We start from the raw sequence: 6384 nt of genomic DNA on the forward strand, positions 1-6384 counted from the left end.
AGGAAGAAAAGTAAAAGCAAGTAAAGGAAACAAACTTTAATAACTCCAGCTAAAAACTTGTGGAAAACTACATGCTCAGTTGGAGGAGGGATTATTACAAGAACCCTTAAAGTGTGCAAGCAGCTTCAGAAGAGCTGACTGTAAGCTGAGCTGTAAGGAGAACTGTCCCCCTGGAGGGACCGTCCCCTCACTTGTGTCCTAGGGCATCCATGTTATTTCACAGTCTGCTTAATGACCTTGGGATAAATTCTGTAGGTAGGACTCCACTGGTTAAACCAATACAAACCTGAGGAATAGGAGAAAAGTAGCAGGATGCACTTCAAGAAGCAGGAGGTCTCACCGCTTGAGTAACCAAAACTGACCCTTCCAGCTCAGCATTTCCTTGACCTCACAGTGTAAAGGATGCCTTCCTGTTTTGTGAAGCATGAAAATATCCGGAATCAAGGAGGATGGGTGTACACTAACCAAACATGAAAAGAGAGGAGACGATTTGGAAAACATCAGCACTGTTTCACAAATGTACACCCTCCTCTAAAAACCTCTCTGAGTTGTCTGGACAGATATGCAATTGTGTGGAGGTCTATGTATGACTGTCAGATAAACTCTCTGCATTTCTAACACTGTCAGCAAGGTCATTCACCAAGGATTTCTAGACAGGTGACAGGCAGCATTCTCCAAGGTTCTGCTCTGGGATTTGTGGCATAGAACAAATTTAGAATGATGTGGAAACACCAATGTGGTGATATTGCTGATGTTTATTTTTCAAGGTAGTAGAAAAGGGCAATCTTCAACAATTTCAAGAGAATCTCATGAAACTGAATTACTGTAGATAGTAACAGAGCAGAAATTCAGGACACAATAATAAAGTCAGTCTTAAGGGAAAAAAACAATATATCCTAATTTCCGACATAAGATGATGTTTTCCAAGCTAATCATTACCATTCAAGCAAATTTTGAGATTATGATAGTTACATAAATACAATTCAGTGCTCAGTAGAAGCCAAAAGAGCAAACCGAATAATAAGAATTCTTGGAAAAGGAACAGAGACCAAAAGCAAGACCATTATGTCCCTGTATAAAACCAGGGTTTATCCATAAATTGAACACTGTGTGCAATTCCATTATTCTCATTCTCAGCAGCCCATAATAAAATTGGGAAGAGTTCAGAGAAGGGACACAAAGATGTTCAAAGGTGTGGATTATTTCCAAATAGAAGCAAAAGTTTGAGGTTTTCTTGTTTCAGAGTCCTGAGTCTGAAAAAGAAACAACTGAGGAAGACAATGATAGAGGTCCACAAAAAGATGTCACCCCACAGAGACAGAGGCACTGCATCTGGCAGGCAACTCAGAGAAGATATTTGAGGCTGGCTGTCCTGGAAGGGCACTGTAGCATTAATCATAAAAGAAGCAATTTGGCTAACCAAAGTCTGCAGGGAGAGATAATGGCTCATTAAATCAAACACTATACTTGGGGAACAGATGACAAATTTCTGGGTATGCCCATCCTTCAGGTTATTTGGCACCTACCACACTATACATCTGGCAAGAAAATGTCTCTTTCAAGGCCAGTATTGAAATGTCTTATACCTTTCCCTTTTTGTAATGACTTGATTACTATTTTGTTTGCAGAGCACAGCACACATCAGTTGTTTTACTGATGTCCATATATTGGCTGAAGCCCACATGATTTAGCTGAAGTGGGAATGGGAGCGCACAGCAAGGATCCCCACCCACACCCTTCTCCTGCTCATTACATGGGGAGCTGGAGCCTGTGGCTCAGCATTATATACCTCTGCAGCACCTACATTAACATGAACACTAGCCAGTGCAGGAAAACCTTAGTCACTTCTGACTCTTGGTTCCTTACTTAGAGCTTAACAGGGTGAAGATAGCAGGGCAGCTGTACATTCTCTTTTTTTCTTGCTGGCAAGATGAACATATAAGTGATATTATTCAGCAGTGTCAGTGCATCTGCTCATTCCACTGTGTTACAGGCTGATAAGAAAGAAATGCAGCAATCTAGGAAACTGCTGTAGCTGAGCTCTCATCTGGGCTGCACACTATGATGGTATCTTCTCTGATTTACAGTCCAGAGTATTCAATTTTTATTATACACAATCAGGAAGCAGGCTGCATTTTCTCTCCTCTGTAGTAATCCAGTGGAACAAGAGCTTTTTATCTTACAATGTCTCCTCCGGCACTCCTGGAAGAGAAATCTTTAACATAACAGAATGATACAATATCTGTTAAATGCAAGGCTACTGAGTACAAGTTATTTGTCCTCATGGTTATTATTCCATTATTGGAAGTTAAATACGTTTGCCATGCCCTGTTACCTCAGTGACCTTAAGAGCACGTCAGTAGAGCTCTACCCATGCTGCTGTCACCTGTGATCTCCCTGGAAGTCTCTTTCAGAAGCAGCAGCAGCAAGACAAGGAAACAAGAACAACCCAATAGAATCAGTGGAACTGCCACAACACACACCGGGGGCAGAGTCATTAAAATGCTGGAGAACTAGTTTCAGTCTGGAGATTATCCGTGACCTAAATGCCTTTTATAGATTACCAATCTTAATGACATTTTGCCTAATAGCACATTAAAAGCAGTTTTCCATCATTTGTAATTAATTGTTGAAAGCAAACAAACACCCAAATGTCTGATAGCATAGCCTCAATTCTGTAAACCAAGGTAAGTGTTTAATTTTATTCACACAAGTAGCTCTTTTAACTCCATACATACAAAATTCCAGGAAAACAACTACATTCATCTGCACTTGCAAAATCAGAGCCAAGGATCATTGCCAACCTTCTCTCCTCAAAAAGCAAAACACGTACTTTCTTTTTGTTCCAAAGCACTCGTGGTAGAGACTGGTTAATCTCTTTGTTGTTGAGGTCACAGTGTTGGAGTGGGAGTTGGGAAGGTATGTGTGGAAAGAAGAAGAAAAACAATAAAGTAAAGATTTCACAACAATCTCCAATAAAAGCGGCCATAAGACATGCCAATAGTGCCAGATGGATTGGATAAATATGAATTTCAACAGATTTTCCTCAGAGATTCTCTCCTAGCTTGAAAAGCTAAACTGTGAGTTGATTGTTTATGATTTAGATTCATTGCATCTCAGCAGCTTCAGCTTAGATATGTTCCATTTGACAGAAAGAACACAAAGCTAACAAAATCCCTTTCTTAACAAAAAAAATTACTTCCTGGAGGAACAGAATGACTGGACTATTTGATATAAATTTGTCATAGTCTGCCTTAGAACTATTCCTTAAGTTTTAGTACTTTTCTTCCTTTCACATGCTCATTTGAAATTTAGTATTGCTCTACAAGGTTAATCAGCTGCTGTACACAAGGGTGAATAAGTATCAGCAAGGTGCAGTGGTTTCTGTGCACATTATACTCAAGCAGCTATAAAGCATTGATCCAAGACTTATGAAACTGTAGGCAAGTAAAGAATGCATCACAGTTAAGCATCACATATATATCTGGGGATTCAGCAGCTGCATGCCTTGTCAGGGCTTTCTGGAACCACAGCCTAGCAGATGAAAGCATACACGCACTGAAGTATTAACTGAACCAAAACCAACCACACCGCAGTAAGTTTCTGAGAGCAGATATTTAGTAGCTGCTTATGAAGAGCTGAAGTATCCTTCAGACTTGCAAGCTTTTATTCTGGGCTCTTACCATAATTAAATATGTCAAAACTAGGTCCTTTCAGTAGAACAAATAAAAACATAGGCTTATAAAAGAAGCCTATTGCTTTATATGTTATTAGTGAAGGGACATAGTTTGGCAGCCTGGGAAAACATTTCATTAAAATACCCAATGCAAGTTGAATGCTGGGCTGCATACAGTTATTGGCCTGTGCTCAGTCGCAACTGCTTTGCTACCAATTATTATGGCAAAGCAACTTTGGGAACAACAGTCTTCAGACGTCTCTGAAAGTAGTCTCCTGCCTGTTCAGCTCCAGCTGCAAGTGCACCATGGGATTCTCATGGGTCCTTCTGCCCTTTTCAGAAGGAGCTCATTAGCCAAGCATCAGGGCCAAGTCTTTATCACCTGCCATCTGCCCTGGACCAGAGGCTCCCACACAGGCTTTTCCACCTCCACTCTGTACTTCCATTCTGTTTCTGTCTTTCACGGACAAAAGAGATAAGCAAACCTTTGCTGTGAAAAGCTGAAGGCAGCCAAGCCACACAATTTCAGCAAAACCAGAATTACAGCCCCCGGAACTCCACCTGCAGAGTGTCCTTCCAGATCACACTGAACAGCAGCAGAAAACTATTATTAACAGTGAAAAGCCATCATGGGAAAGGTAAAGAACACCAGAATTAAAGTTGCATTCAAAATGTCATTGGGACACAAATGTTTTTACCTAGCCAAGACAAATCTGTTGCTTTGGAATTGGTTCTCAGCTTGATTTCAGCGTAAAAGTTGGCATTCTGAAAATTATTATTGCTTTATTATTTGTTTTGTTTTAATATTTTCAAAACATATTTTTCTAACTTTGCCCTTTTCCTTCATTAATTCTTTCATAAGAAGTAAATGTTTTAGGGTAACACTGATTTGCACTTAAAAAAAAAAAATCCGAATATAAGTAAGTTTTGTCTCTAAATGAAGATAAAAAAGAAAGGGAAAATTGTGGGCAATTTTTGAAGTTTTTACCCAGAACTATATGATTGGAAGATGCTGTAAACCAGCCCTTTCCCGACAAATGCTTTTGCTCAATTAGTACTTCTGGTTCTTCCTGTGGATGATATTTACTGACAACTATTCAAACCACACTCAGACAATATAATTTTGTTGTTACTCTGACACTGAACTTTGTCGTGGTGTTCTTCATCTCCACTGCCCCTTCCGAGGCTCCACAGGAGTATCCTGGACCTTTCTGCATGACCTCATCCAATTGTGACCTCCCCTTTTCTACCACAGACAAAATATTCTTGTCCTAGTTATATATTTTCCTTTAACACCATTTTGCAGCCACTGCTTCACTTCTTCCTGCTCATCACAAAGGTATTTTTATTTCCCAAACCAAGCTAACCATCACCCACTGGAAGTCTGCAGAGACAGAGGACGGGATGGAAAAACAGAAATCTGGAAAGGTGGAGCTATCCCCAGCCACTCATACCTCTTCCCATCCAACATTGCCTGCCTGTAACATTCAGGTAGCCATGGGCGAAGCCTTCTACATGCTCCATCAACCCCCTTCAAAAACACAGACACTAGTCAACCTGAGACAGACTCACAATTATTTCAACCCATGCAGTCAAAGTCTACTGAAGTAATAAGAAACTTAGTTAAAAAGAAATAAAAATTCTTCTAATAGAAATTATTTAACAGTGCTAATAAATAAAGTAAATTTTTGCTGCTGAAGGAGGAGATGGCCTTTCTACAATATGAGCTTGATTCCCCTTCTTAGAGGATATTTTCCCATATTTTGCCTCTCTCCCTACCTGTGTTTATTGTGCTTCCTCCCAGTCCTTTAATCTCTTATGTTCCCTCCCATGTTTTCAGCAAAATCTCATTGAAACAGACCGAGGCCCGACGCACTCTCTTGTTCTGTGGATGAGAACTCATTGTGCCATCTCAAGAATAAGCTTGTGTGTCCAGGAAGTCATGGCAACTGATGTCAGCTCTTTTATTTATAATTAGTTCATGGCTTTTAGAAATATAAACTAATTTATATTTTACCTGAGCAAGATAAAAATTTCCTTCTCGTTTAAAGTGAGAATTAGAAGGAAGCTCTGCCATCTCTGGAACACAGCAGCACACACAGCACAGCAAGACCAGTGACCTGCTGCTAGCTAGGAGACAAGGCTGCTCCAGCATCTTCAAGTCTTGCTCTTATGATAATTAAAAAGTATCCTTAGGGGTGATAGATTAGAAAAATACCTACTCTGGGCAATTAGTTGTTATCTGATTTAATTAAAGGGCTGTGTGCTGATAGCTACACAGACAATGGTAAACATCCACATAAGTTGCTCATTCACCCACCTTTTTTCCCACCTTAGAAAGGTATTAGAAGCACACATGAACCAAACAGTTCATCATCTCCAAAACAGAAAAGATATACTTTGAACTCAGTTAACAACTGCAAAATAAAAGTGGGCAAAGAAATTCTGAGACCCTGATATATCTACCAAGAATCTGAAACTCAGAAATCAGGCTTGAAAATAATTTCCAGTGTACAGGTGGGAATTAAAGGACATCTAATAGTGAGAGAAGTTATTGTGAATTTAAGGGCTCAGATAGAGTACATTAAGATGAAAAAGCTAAATAGCATAAATAGTGCATTACAAGAAAAAAACCTTTAAATGTAGAGACCCAGGGGGTGCAAGCTTTAAATCAAGATTAACACTCCACCTTGAGCCCAGTATGTATC

The sequence above is a fragment of the Vidua macroura genome, chromosome Z (assembly GCF_024509145.1).
Source record: "Vidua macroura isolate BioBank_ID:100142 chromosome Z, ASM2450914v1, whole genome shotgun sequence".
NCBI lineage: Eukaryota > Metazoa > Chordata > Aves > Passeriformes > Viduidae > Vidua > Vidua macroura.